Genomic DNA, 15,210 nt, shown 5'->3' with positions numbered 1-15,210 from the left:
GAATTATAATGCAAAAAAACACAAAGTACATGTATAAAGTCTTGAGTTGGCGTGAACATACTCTATATATAAAGATATGAAAAAATGTACTCTATATGTGTAATAAGAATTGTATTGCAAGATACCTTACTAAAATGTATTTAAGTGGGGATTCCCCATTAGTAGACTTGGCAGGATGATATGTCCTCATGTCACTCTCATACTTTCTTCTGGGTCATTGTTTCTGAGGTATCCACAGCTGTCATGTCATTTTGGAGTATATAGCCCAATTGAATCTCTGTTCTCTCCTGCCAAGGGGAAGCAGTCTGAAATATAGTGTGAAGATTATCTGGGGAGTAGTTGGATGCCCTGTACTGAAATAAATCTCCTGAGACACCCTTAAAAAAAAAAAAAGAATTGTATTGCATTCTGTTGTCGTGTATTTAAAAAAATAAAATCAATAAAACTAAAAAAAAAAAAAAACAGAAAAAGAAAGAAAACAAGGCTTTTTTGGGAAAGTATTTCTGGTGTCTACAGCTCTGTGTGTGTTTGCCTGCCTGTCCGTGTCTGTGTGATACCACTTTGCATATAAAAACACGGATAACTACTTCTAAGGTAAAAATAAAACACTTAACTGGCCTTTTACTTATGAGGAGAAGGGAGAAAACTCCCTTAAGTTTCTTTAGAAAAGTCTAGAGTATGGAGAATAAAACCAAAGAAGGGCAGCAATTACTATTAAAGAATGTGTCTTGTAATGTATGAATTCACTCCAGATTCAAATTCAGGTCACATCTGGATTCCAAAGCGGAAATAAAATGTGAGCCAAGAGAAAAAGATGGGAGGGTGGCAGGAGGGGAGCATTTGAGCAAATGGAGATGACATTCCATAAGGTAGGGAGGCTGGGCCCTGGTGATGTCTAGGTTCTAGGATCTGGACTCCTGGAGGGAATCTTCATCTATTTTCTCTTCCCATATGAGATCTATTCTTGATATACCTTGCAAATGAACACCTCATCGCCAACTGTGAATATGGTAAGAAAGAGCTTACTTCTTTAGGAGATGGTGCATTCTCATCTAAAGGTTTATTTTGGGGAGGGGGTGTGGCGGGTGTGTGTGTGTGGTGGGGTGGGGGGGTGTGGAACCGGGGATTGAACTTGGGGCACTCAACCACTGAGCCACAATCCCAGCCCTATTTTGTATTTTATTTAGAGACAGGGTCTCACTGAGTTGCTTAGCACCTTGCTTTTCCAGAGGCTGGCTTTGAACTCGAGATCCTCCTGTCTCAGCCTCCCGAGCTGCTGGGATTACAGACATGTGCCACCAAGCTTGGCTCAAAGTTTTTTAAAGTTCTTCCTTATCTTAAAAAAAAAAAATAAAACACCATTCTAAATTCCATCTTTCAGCCTTAGTTTTGCTTCTTAGGCATAGTGTATTGTAAGGGCAGCTCCGTTTTCCAACATTTAAATCCAGTTATTACATTCAACCTCCTGGATCCCCAAGTTCCCCAGTTTCCTCAGCTAGAATTGCTTACCCTTCCCTGCAGTCCAGTGAGGGACTCAAACAGCGGGATCCCTGATTTCAAACCTCTGTGCTTGCACATGATACAGTTTTATGGGAGAAAGGGGGTTCTACTTTACCAATACATCCGAGTTATAAGATTCAAGATGAAAGCAGTATTAGCTCACAATTACACGTGCCAGAGCTCCTTGTGGGTGCACGTACACCCCTTGTGTGTGCCATGCAATCCTTGTAACTTCTTGAGAAGTAGGTACTGGTTTTAATCCTTGTTTTACAGATGAGGAAACTGAGATCAGACAGTTAGCTACTGGTGAGCTGGGATTTGAACTCAGTGCTTAGTCTCCTAAGCCAGAGGTTTTCAAACTCAAGTGTGCATTAGAACCACAGTGGGCCTCTTCAGACATGGACTGCTGCATGTTTCTGACTCAGTAGGCCTTGGGGGAAGTGGAGTGCAATTCTAACCAGTCCTAGGTGATGCTGATGCTGCTGGTCTGAGAACCACAATTCAAGGCCCTCTCCTGGGGGCCCACTGATCCTTCTCTTGATATCCATTTCTCAGTTTCTTCCTTTGTTGCCTGCTCAGGATGCCTCAGGGCTGGATGGCTCCCTCTCACACTTAGGTCTATATTGCTGAGTCCCCATGTTCTGCTCTCAGGTGGGCTCTGTATACATCCTCTCATGGACGTTCACCTACTATCATCTGCAAGATGTTCCTGTTCTCCATCTGCTTTCCTGGGCTTCCAGATGCTAGACTCTTCTCCAATCATAGTCTCTCCACAGGAAATCGATCTGGTCTGTGGATTCTACTCTTTCCTATCCCACTTCTGGTCAATCGGTGGCTATGACAACTGTCACATATTCCCTATGTCTTCTCTGATCTAGAAACAAACATGGTGGCATATGTTCTCAGGAAACATGGTTTTTAAACCTTTCACTGTTTAGGTGACCCTCTGTCCTCTCTCCAGGCCATCAATGCTCAACTTAGTAGGAGGAGCTCAGAACTTCTCCCAGACCTTTATGTTCTATTAATGGTGCCTCTGATTACATTCATCTGCCCCGTTGGTGTGCATTGATTTTATGCCAAAGATTTTCAAATACTTTTCAAATAAACTGTTCTCAGACACAGCTTTCCTCCATTTAATGCTTATGTCAGTACTTTCTTTACCTTGACACAGGACTTTGCAGTTATCCACGCTAACTTCCATCTGGTTTGTTTTTATATTATTTCAACCAGTGGATTTCTTTCCTTAAAAAAAAAACTCTTATTATTTTTTCTCATTATGAAAGGAATGCTTGTTTATTATAAAAATCCTAAGGTAGAGAAAAACAAAAACAACAGATGTTGATCATTAAGGATGCTTTGCTGTATATCTTTCCAGAACCTTAATAACACCTTTCTAAATCACTCTTTTTTGGGGGAGGCAGTACCAGGGATTGAACTCAGAGGCACTCGACCACTGAGCCACATTCCCAGCTCTATTTTGTATTTTATTTAGAGACAGGGTCTCAATGAGTTGCTTAGTGCCTTGCTTTTTGCTGAGGCTGTCTTTGAACTTGAGATTCTCCTGCCTCAGCCTCCTGAGCTGTTCCAGATTACTCATAAATAAATAAATTGCTATACATAAATGACTCATGGAGGTCATTTTTAGATTTTTTAAATCATATCTAGTATACTTAACTATTCCTTCTAGCTCTGAGTCACCACCAAGTGCTTCCAAGTTTTTATGTAAGTTGTTGATAAAATGTTGTATAGGATGGGCAAGGACTGAATCCTAGAGCATGGCTCAAGATCTTGTCCTTTAGAGGGCTATTAATTCATCATTCAGCATTTATTGGGTAGCAATTAATCTGCCAGTTAGAAATTCACAGATCTGTACTTCGGTCTAGTTTTCCATGTTATTCTCATGGGTAGTGTGAGGGGCTTTAACTGTTTTAAATTGTTATAATCACGATGCAGCCTGCGGATATGATGCTGTAAGCCTTAGAATTCCCACATAACTAAGTTTCACACAGAGTTGACTATTCACAGATTCCAAATCCCACTATTGTGCTACCCTATCTTCTTTCAGCAATAGTCATTTGTCTATCTTCAGTTTTCAGGCACTTTTTAAATTCTTTGTGATTTTCTACAAATTGGTGATGACAATCCTATACTTACTTTGGTTATTTCCTTTAGCATTGGGGTGAGAGAATCAATTACCTTTTTTTTTTAATCATAAAGAAAAGAGGTCTATTTAGGTCACAGTTGTGGAAGTCCAATGCATGCTTGGAGAGGGCCTGGCAGATGGCATTGCCATGATGGCAGCATACATACAAGAGGTGAATGTTGCATATAGAAAAGGGATCAAGGGGAGGTGCAGTTTCAGTTACAGCAACCCATCCTCTAAGAATGTTTGTTCCACACTTCCAGGTTTTAAGGTCTTTCAAGGAACATACAGACACAAATTAAGACTTGTAAAGGAGTCTGTTTTTCTCCCTGTCACCTATTAGTTATAAAACTTGAACCTCCATGCACAGTTCTGGCCATTTTTGCTCTGGTGGTGTTCACAAAAGACCATTTTGAAGCATTTGATTTTTGCATAAGCTTTGATTCATTTTTTCTTTTCTTTTAGTTTTAGACTTTCAGTTATGATTTTTGCTCTTCTCTACCAATCCTTCTTTTTCTCCTAAGTGATGTACTAGTCTCTGATCTTGTGGGCATGATGGGTGTGTTCTTTTGTTTTTAGTATTGCATTATAGTTATACATAATATTTGGGTTCATTTTGACATAATCATACATGCTTAGAGAGAAATTAGCTCCACACAGTCCACAGTACTTCCTCTTTCCTTCCCCTCCTTCCTCCCCCTGTTCCCCTTCCTCTACTCCACTAGTATTGTGTGTGTGTGTGTGTATTTAATTGATGTTTTATAGATATATATAAAGGTGAAATTCACTCTGGTATATTCATATATATGCATGGCAAAATTTGGTCAGTTTTATTCCACAATCCCTCCCTTTTCTGGAGTTGGTGACATCTGCATATGACATTTAGGACATAAATGTCATATCCCTCTCTATCCCCTTTACGGGTGCTCTTCTATAATCTGATTTTATTAAAGTGGCCATTAGCCACCCTATGGTTTCCTTATATTCTTATCCCTTTTCTTTGACACCAAGATCATTTTTAAATAATATCTTCAGATTTTTTTTGTAGTCTTAGGCCACTTCTCCTTCATAGGCTCCAGCCACATCAGCTACTGATCTCTGCCCTGAGATGCCCTCATTATGCCCTCTGGTTTCCTCTGAGCTATTGCAACATGGAGCTTGGTTGGATGTTATATTCACTGAGGTTATTAGGTTCATAGCAGCAGAAATAGACTATGGCTAAATTAAACAAAAAAATGAAATTGTTGGGAAGGCTCTGCAGAAGCTCACAGACTGATGAGAAACTCCAGAACCAGCCTCTGAAACAGCTGGAACCAGAGTGGCTCTGGGAGTCCTCTCAGCAGGAATTCATCTGTTCTGTGCCAATACACATATGATGGAAGTCTTAACATCGATGGTGAGTCTGATTGGCCTAGTCTAGGTCAGACACTGGGATAAGGCAGGAGACCCTAATTTACATTTCCAATACCACCATGTGAAATGTGGAAGAAATTAGGGTGCAATTACCCAGAGTGGGGTGACCACTTGATAGAAGCTGAAGAAAGATTGATGTGCTCTACAGCTATGGTCTCTCAATGATCACTTCACTTCCACTTTCTAGAAAATTCTAATTTGTTGCTCAGAATTAAGCATTGGTCAGAGTGACTTTTTGGATCCATCTGCATCTGAGAAAAGACATTATTGGCGAGAGATGTTAGGAATTTATGAGATGATCTGCTTTTAGTGGGATGAGACTTCCTTGCAGAATGGAAGAACTAGGAATACTAGTAACCTGTGTGTGTTGCTCTGTTTTAAAATTTCCTATCTAGAGTTAGAAATATGCATGTAGGATTCTCCTGATTTTATCTTTTGTTCCCATGTGAGCACCTAGGCACGTGGGAGTCAACTTAGGTCAGCCTCTTTTTTTCAAACATATCCAAACAGATGACATAGTTCTGAATTGACCAGGTCTTCATCCTCACTATGGTCAGCTTCAAAAACACAGCTTCCACTTGAAAAATTAGTGGGTATGTAGATGGAGGAATAAGTAATTCTTAGACTCGTGGATTCAAAGACAAAGCCTTCGGAGGTCATAATAGTGGTGGGAAGGGATGAGATGAAAGGAGTAATGCAGACATAGAAAAGAAAAAAATTCCTTGATAAGTTTTCCTAATGAGTTTTCTCATACCATCTCAGAAATCTCCACTGCCTACCCCATCAGAATCACAGATGAATTGGGAGATTGTTTTTTAAAGCCTTCTGATCTCCAGGCACTGTGTTTGAAACTGAGACAGGGCACACAAATTAGTCCTAAATGTCATATGTAGATGTCACCAACTCCAGAAAGGCTTGACCTTTATTAGAGAAGTTGGCAGCTCTTGAGAGACCCCAGATGCCAGGGAGTTTACCCTGGAGTTTGTTATCAGAGAGCCCTTGGAGTTTCAGAGATATCTCACCGAAAAATTTGAAATTTGCTCATAACTCAGTTTTCTTTTCCTTTCAACTGTCTTTAATGAAGTCATACGATCTGACAATGACCAAGTAGCAGCCACAGAATGGACCCCAGGCTCTGCCACTTACTAGCCAAAATGGTTTTCTAGGACTGCTTAGGCAGCTGAGAGTGAATATGTCTAAGAATCAAAGTGGGGGAAGGCCAAGCCATGGTCTAGGGACTCCAGAACAACACAAGGAGAGAGCAGAAAGACAGGAATAAGGAAAATCCATTCCTTCCATGAGCAGAGCTGGGAGGCTAGAGTTCTCTCTTTCATGTCAGTAACTCTCAGGCGCATAGGTAGGTCTGCTTGGGTTAAAGGAGTATCAGGAGGTCTTAGTAAGAAGCACTGTTTCCAAAGGAAGAAACACCTTTCATCTTCTTAACCTGAAGCAAAGTAAAAATCAAGAGCTTCAGTCAGAAGTACTCCCACCAGTGAGTAGAAGTTGGATAGGCAATGGCATGGTTTGTCACATGGCATACCGGAGCCAGCAGGCATGCTGGACACCTGTATAGGATGGCCCTGGGGAGACAGTTCTCTGGGGCTCATTTGACAGCAGATTTCATTAGATTGTTTTTATTTGGGTTATGGAGAGAGGGCCTGATGGCTACAGGAAGGCTGGCATGTTCAACCTGACTCTTGTGTCATTTTCTTTCACAATAGAATTAATTTATTCCACTGCTGACTAAGGTGTGCTGGAAAAGATGCAAAGAATCATGTGAAAATGATGTCTGTGTGGAGTTGGGATGGTGTTGGAGGACAGACTCATAAACATACTACCATGTTACCTGACTCCAACCAGGAGTAAAGTATTTCAAGGGACTACAATTCAAATTTCTAGACTTCATTTCCATTTTTATCCACATAAGTAGGAAAATAATGGAAAGAATGGTGAAAGGAAAAACTAAAATAGGAAAGAAATCACTTCATCATATTAGGGAGAGGGGAGAGTAGTTAATCCTTGTCTAAATCTATAAGGGATAATGGGGGAAATAATGAGCACATATCCTCCATGCCCAAGGCAGGCATAATAAGAAAAAACTGGGCGTGGTGGTGCACACCTGCAATCCCAGCCATTTAGGAGGCTGAGGTAGGAGGATTCCAAGTTCGTAGTGTAAGGGGAGTCCGGCGGATCATCGGAAGGAGAGACCACACAAGAGACTTACTCCATGCAATTGGCAAAAGGGGATTTATTGGGGATCCATTCCAGCGCGCTGGGACTCTGTGCTCACTCAAGGAGGGAGAGCAGCCCAGAGCCCAGAGCAAAGGTCAAGCAGAGCTTAAGTACACTTTTTGGAGAGGGCGGTGGGCTTTGCATACATCAGAACAAATCATCATGAGGCGCAGGGAAATTGAACAACAACTCTGAGATGTGATTGGCAAATTCATTGGCGGGAACAGCTCGGGCAGGGGTGATTGGTCATTCGTAAGCGGGTTACACATTCAAACTGATTTCGGGCCCTAGGCTAAATGGCCAGTAGGGCGTTGTTTTAACTATCTCAGGAATTCCAGGTTCTGGGTGTAACAGAGGAACTTAATACCTAATCTTTTACATTCAAGCTTTCTACCCTTTCAGTAGCCATCCTCAGCAATTTAGCAAGGCTCTAAGCAACTTAGTGAGATCCTCTTTCAAAATTAAAAATATATAGAGGTGGGGATGTGGCTCAGTAGTTCCACACCCTGGATTTAATCCCCAGTATAGGAGAGAGAGAGAGAGAAAGAGAGAACAGAAACACCAGGCTGAAGTCACTTGGGAGGGAGACTGATCTGGACCATAGAATTTCCTCCTCTGGAGGCCAATGGAGCAGAAGATTTGAACTTTTTCTAGGATGGCTTGGTTGCAGTCCTCATCCTCAACAGTGTGCTTGCTGCCTCTCAGGCATTGTACCTCAGGCATTGTAAGTACATTCAGTCATCTCCACTAAGCACACTGCTCTCCAGTCCCTGCCTAGTGCCAGGGAAACAGACTCAGGACATCATGTCCACAATCTCATGAAACACCATAAGCTGGATCAGTGCAGGCCTGATTCCTGACATGCACGACGATGATGTTTATTGTTTTAAACTAAAATTTTTGGGTGATTCATTATACAGCCAAAAACAAACAAGAAAACCCGTGGAACAGAAGAGAAAGAAATAGTTTGAGCAGAGGGAGGAGTTGATGTGTGACACAGTTTCAACCAACCTCAATTAACCCTTTGAAAGCTGCAAAAGCTGGGATAATGCTCTAGAAAAAATATTTATTCTTTTTAAAAAGTATGGTAGCCTAATTTTTTACCCTACTGGAAATCATTTCCTGTCAGTGCACAAAGAACTTCCTTATTGTTTTCCACAGCATATATAACTGCAATATATGGAGGCAGTGTGATAGTCAGCTTTCTGTTACTGTAACAAATACCTGAGATAATCAACTTATAAAGGGAAAAAGTTTACTTGGGCTCACAGTTTGGAGGTTTTAGCTCATGATTGATTAGCTGTTGTTTTGGGGCCTGTGGCAAGGCAACACATCATGGTAGCAGTATGTGGAAAAACTGCTTACCTCATGGAAGAGATAGAAAAGGGCTAGACTCCCATGATCTCCTTCAAGGACACATCCCCAGTGACATAAGTCTTCTTGATAGGCCCTACTCCTCACCTCCCAGTGGTGCCAAACTGGGGACCAACCCTTTACCACATGAACCTTTCAGGGACATTCTAGGTATGAATTATAACAGGTAGGTATTGTAATTTACTTAGACAATTCCCAATGACTGGACATTTAATTTATTGGTATTTCAAAACATGATTCAAGGTTCATGTGTGTACAACCATTTTTGTGTAGGAGTGCATATTAAAATGTAGAATAGATCTCTAGAATTGGAGTTTCTAAACTCCAGGCTTTTTGTTCATTTGTAGCACTCATCTGCAGGAATGGCTTTGTTCTTTATGTATTGTCTACCTACTGCTGGTTCTCACCTAAGTGCTGGAAACTCTCTTCTGTACACACTAAATAGGGAGAACTTTATGTAAGCTCAGAAAAAAAAACATTAAATAAAATTTAAAAATATTTTGAGGAAACTATTTCAACAAGTCTGTTACTATGTCCTACATAGCCCTTGAGTCAAGAAAAGATGCAAACACTTGCTGTGAAAGGCATTGTGAGGAAGCCAAAAGAAATAAAAGATGTGGTCTTCACACTTCAAAAGCTGAAAAGCAACCCTGCCTACTAGTTGGGACCCAGAGAGCTGAATTCAATGACTTGTTTTTTCTCTTTTACAGACATAGCTCCAGTAACCGGGGGAGAAACTGCCTGAAGCCCCTGATAATGTGAATCTACTTTGGGGTGAACTGACTCTTTCTCTCTGTCTCTGTGTCTCACACACACCTTTCTATGATGAAGTAAAATTATACATTATATGGCCATATTATCAAAGAGAGCTACAATGCAATCCCCATCAAAATATCAATGACATTCTTCTCAGAACTAGAAAAAGCAACCCTGAAATTCATATGGAAGAGCAAAAAACCCAGGATAGTCAAAGCAATCTTGAATAGAAAGAGCAAAGCTGGAGGCATCACCATACCTGACTTCAAATTATACTTCAGAGCCATAGTAACTAAAACAGCATTGTATTGGCCTAAAAACAGACCAGTAGTCCAATAGAACAAAATAAAAGGCCTAGAGACAAACTCACATAGCTATAGTCATCTGATTCTTGACAAAGACATCCAAAAACACATATTGGAGAAAAAAATAATCTCTTTAGCAAGTCAGGCTGGGAAAATTGGATTTCTACATGTAGAAGAATGAGACTATATCCCTATCCCTCACCTTGTACAAAAGGCAGCTCAAAATGTATCAAAGACCTAAGTTAAAGACCAGAAACTTTGTAATTGCTAGAAGAAGCAAAAAGACAAAGCACTTTAACATATAGGTACAGGCAAAGACTCCCTGAGTAGGACCTCCATAGCTCAGGAAATAAGAAAAAGAATCCAGGAATGGGATGTCATCGAATTAAAAAGCTTCTGCACAGCAAAGGAAACAAAAGAGTGAGAAGACAACCCACAGAATGAAAGGACGTCTTTGCCAGCTACTTCCCCAACAGAGGACTAATATCCAGAATATTTAAAGAACTTAAAAAACCCTCAACATTAAAAGAAACAAATGACCCAATCAATGAATGGGCAAATGAACTAAGGAGACATTCCTCAAAAGAAGAAGTGAAAATGGCCAACATCTTTAAAATATTCAGCATCTTTATCCATTAGGGAAATACAATCAGATCTATACTGAGATTCTGTCTCACTCCAGTGAGAATGGCAATCATCAAGAACACAAGTAACAATAAATGCTGGTGGGGATCCAGGGGAAAGGAACTTTTATATACTGTTGGTGAAAATATAGTCATACAGCCACTGTGGAAATCATTATGGAGTTTCCTCAAAAGGCTAAAAACAGAACTACCAAATGATCCAATTATACCATTCCTTGGTATTTATCCAGAAGAATTAGAAATACATGTATACCCATGTTTATTGCAGCACAATTCACATTTGTGAAATCAGTCTAGGTGTCCATCAACAGGTGAATGGATAAAATTGCACACACACACACACATACACACACACACACACACATACACACACAATTATTACTTAGCCATTCTTAGAAGAATGAAATTCTGTCATTTGCAGGAAAATGAATGGAACAGGAGGCCATAATTTTGAGTGAAATAACTCAGAGAAAAGAATCATGTGTTCTCATGATTTGGATCTGGAATGTCCCCCCAGAAGCTCAGGTATTCCAAGCATGGTCCCTGATGCAGCAAGGTTCAGAGGCAAGGCTTTTAGGCAATGACTGGATCATGTTAATGCTCTCACATTAACAGTGGATTAATCCATTTGATGGGTTGATAGATAAATGGACTACTGAGAGGTAGGAGCTAGTTGGAGGAAGTAGGTCACTGGGGGCATGCCCTGACAGAGTTTATTTTCTCTCCATCCCCTTCTTCTTCCTCTCTGCTTCCCAGTTGCCATGAGCTGGGTAGCGTTCCCCTGCTATGTCCTTCTGCCATGATGTTTCTGCCTTGGAACCAGCTGACCATGGATTCAACCTCTGAAACCGTGAGCCAAAATAAATCTGTCATTACAGTATTTTGGTCACAGAGATGAAAGCTGATAATATGTATGTTTTTATTCTCATAAAAGAAACCAACATGAGAAAAGTGATGTCATGAAAGTAGAAGAGAGAGTCTTAGAGGAGGGGATTGGAAGAAGGAGGAGGGCCAGGTAGGGAGGCATTGGGGAGATAAATTGATCAAACTATGTTTTCATGTATGTACAAATATGCCACAGTGAAACCCACCATTCTGTGCAAGTAATATGCACCAATTTAAAAAATTGAAAAAAAACCCCTGTATATTATGAACAGAAGGCATTGATTGAATGCTTAGGTTTTCCATTATCATCATATAATCCTTCAATTCTGAGTGGATGTTTTCATTTGTTCAATACAAATCACATATGATGTATTAATGTATATTATCCAGTGTTTAGAGGTTTTCAAATTATTTTGACCATGACCAATAATAAGAAAAGCATTGACAATGCAATCCATTCATTCAATCATCTGTCCATCTCTCTCTCTCTCTCTCTCTCTCTCTCTCTCTCTCTCTCTCTCTCTCTCCATATATGTGTGATTATACATCCATCTATCGATATCTATCTATCACCCAAAGCCCTTAGCCTTATTATGCATACAACTCTCTGATATTTTTCTGTTCTAGTTAATGCTGTCTAGTAAAAATACTGGTCTCAGCCCACTTGATTTCACGGTCCCCTAATGGGCCATGACTTGTTGTTTCAAAAACACTACTGTTTATGCCACCCCACCAGACTGAGGTACAATTCGGGTGTTTGCCTTGTGTAATGCAAACCTTAAAAGCCTTTGCTATCTGCTTGCTAAATTTGTTCTTCCTTTAAAAGTTAGAAGTTATCTCTGCTAAATGTACTGGAAGCAACATCAATCTGAGACTTTCTCAGAAGTCGGCATCAATGCACTGTCATTCTGTGCTGGTGCTGGGAATATCAGTAAGTGCACCTGGCGCTGCCATTCTGCTTGATTGTCTGTCACAGTTGGAGAGGTACTTTCCCTCCAGATGCCCTCTGATGCGGTTCACATGAAGGGAATGCTAATGCTAGTCGGCCCTGGCCAAGAATCCATCTTCTCACAGCTGACTTGGTTTCATGGCAGGGAGAGGCGCATGCCTGTGTCATTCGGAAGAGTGATCTGCTGTAGGGGGAAGCCTCCAGGAAAGAGGTGCAGACAGGGAGAATTCTCCCTAACCTAGGCCCTTGCTCCACAGAAATTCTAATGACTTCACATTTGTATTTAGGTCAGTTCAAGGACACAGGTTTTTGAGTCACCTGTGTGTTAGTCCCTGCTCTGGGCACATTCCTATGTGGTCAATAAAGTAAATACAAGAGCTAAAGTGTACGGAGTGCTTTTAGTTATTTACAAGAATTATGTCATTTCCATCTCACAACTTTCATAAGTTGAATACTAGATGATGCCTAATTTTGCAGAGGAGATTGAAGCTTAGGGAGGGAGCCTGATTCCTTGGGGTCACACAGCCAGTATGAGTCAGTGCCAGGACCCAGAGCCCAGGCTGCGTGAGTTCAAAGCCTGTGCCTGACACCACCACCCTGCTTTATTTCTATAGCATAGATGGGAAACTGGCTCAGAAAGTTTAAGTAGTGTGTTTAAGATGTCACAGTTAACAGGATTCACAGGAGTCTGTCTTGTCATGGTGCCATGTTTTTTTCTTACCAGAGGTCAGGAGTCCACAATGGAGCCTTGTAATTTGTTTCTCAGCCCTTGGATATGACCATCTAAGATTAGGCAATTACCTGGGGCGCAGACACAGAAGTACGCAATGAGGCACAGACAGCATTTAGGGCAGGTCTATTATAAGGGGAAGGAAAGGCAAAAGAAAGTGAGATATACCCCAGAGAGAGGGTAGATCTGCTATGGACTGAAAAGATCAAGCTTTGGCTTTTTGTTAGGATGGGGATGGGTAGAAGCTGTATTGGCCCTAAACCTTGACCACGCCTCTTTGGGCCCAGTGTTTGTGTAACTGTCGTTATTGCTCTTTTGAGGAAAGTCTTAGACTTGAGCTGCGCTAAACTTGAGAGCATGCACCTGTGTATTGAGGTCATTTTGCCCTTCTGGCCTAGCGCCATTGGTGGAAGGTCATATAATGGTCATCTGACCCCGGAACAGCTTGTGGGTACATGAGTGACCTTGGGAACATGAGGTGTGTCCATAAATCTAGGAGAGAAAGTACTGGATCTCTTCCTGGAATGTGGAAGAAGACTGGTACCTCTGAGTCAGTTCCCGGTCAAGAGCTCTTCCACAGCCCTGGGGGCCCACCTTCTCCCATTGGTGCTCATCTCCAGCTAATTATGTAGGCTAACACTTTCACGAGAACTGCTCAGCGCTGCTATTTCCCAGGTCCACAGCAACCTGGAGGAACTTAAGGGGAAACCTCGTTTTTCCAGGAAGGCAAGTTTGAATATGTTTAGGTGGAAAGAACCCAGAACTCCTCTAGAGAAACAGGTATTGTAGTATCAATTGTCTACTAGCCTGATGGGATAGAGGGCAAGGAGAGAGGGTCTCAGATAAATGATTCTATATCTTCAGACAAACAAGTATGCATGCAAGCTCATGGACTTTTCTGATCTCCCTAAGGATCAAAACTACAAGTGTGAGTGATTTGAAATCTGGTAAGTTAAACCTAAATGTAAGACTTGACTTTTAAAATCCTTTCTTGAGGGACTTGGGTTGTCGCTCAGTGGTAGAGCACTTGCCTAGTGGTAAAGCCATTGGGAATGGGGCTCAATTCTTCATCAGCTGTCTGGCTTGGCAGCGGCTGGGGGAGCCAGCACCTTAGCTGGTCATTCATCTGGTATATTGATGTTCTGCATGGAGTTGGGGACATGGGAGTTGCTTCTTGGCTGGCAGCCCCCAAGGAATTTCCTTTCACAGCCTCAAGCTGGGTTGATGGTAAGAGTGCAGTCCCTAGCTTGTCATGGCCTTCCACTGTTCCTAGCGTGTTTCCATGGATACTATTAAATATCATTCGAGGCGCTGGGTTCAATCCTCAGCACCACATAAAAAAATAATAAATAAAATCCCTTCTTGATACTTTATTGCTCAGATGTATAGAACACTTGGTGCTCAAGTTTTTCTCCACAGTTACCTTCTAAAGCCTCAGTAAAAGCATTTCTAGTGCCAGGGAAGAGAGTTAAAATTTTGAGGAGGGGAGAGTTGTCCGGATTTGTAACATTGTACCAATACTACCGCAAGTACTTAAGTAATCTTCACAGTTGTTAATTTTATATCTAGTTTCAGGCATGGAATTCTAGATCATTGCCTCAACATAAACTTCATTATTATGCTTTTGATTTGGAGACTTTTAAAATAGCTGAGGTATTGATGTTTGCTAGGTCATTCATATCAGGGGTCTTTTTATAGACTGGCCTATTGATAATGACCTCACAGGTCACTCAGGACAGTGACTATCACACTTATTCTGGTTATCTCTGGAGCCTCACAGTCACATAGCAGGTGCTCAATAAACATTCGTTGAATATGTAAATGAAGTTGATTCAATTGTTTGATTTCAAATGGAAAAGTGATAGCTATCAGAGGCTAAAGACTTATTTTTAACTTTGAGATCAAGTATCAAGGTTATGGTGAATGAATACTGTTTTTTATTTTTAGTGGTAAAGCTTTGATCACTAATGACTCATTTCTGTCCAAACAAAGTCCCATAGAGTTATTTTTGTTCACTTGCCCACTTTTTTTTTGAAGTTTTGACAGTTTTAAATGTGCAAGCTGGGACAAGGGGAATGATAGCTTACCACAACTTGAATCCTGGTTGGGTACATATTCTACTGCTCCTGTAAGCACCTACCTCCCCCCCAAAGTCATCCTCTGACCCCAGGGGAAGAAGCAGGGCTTGCCTACTCTTCACAGAGGATTCCTGGGGAAGATTCACTTCCAATCTTTTTGATACAAGTTTAAGGTCAACCAAAGGTACAGTCATTTTGCTA

The sequence above is a fragment of the Ictidomys tridecemlineatus genome, chromosome 1 (assembly GCF_052094955.1).
Source record: "Ictidomys tridecemlineatus isolate mIctTri1 chromosome 1, mIctTri1.hap1, whole genome shotgun sequence".
Taxonomy (NCBI): domain Eukaryota; kingdom Metazoa; phylum Chordata; class Mammalia; order Rodentia; family Sciuridae; genus Ictidomys; species Ictidomys tridecemlineatus.
Note: the sequence above shows the minus strand (reverse complement) of the source record.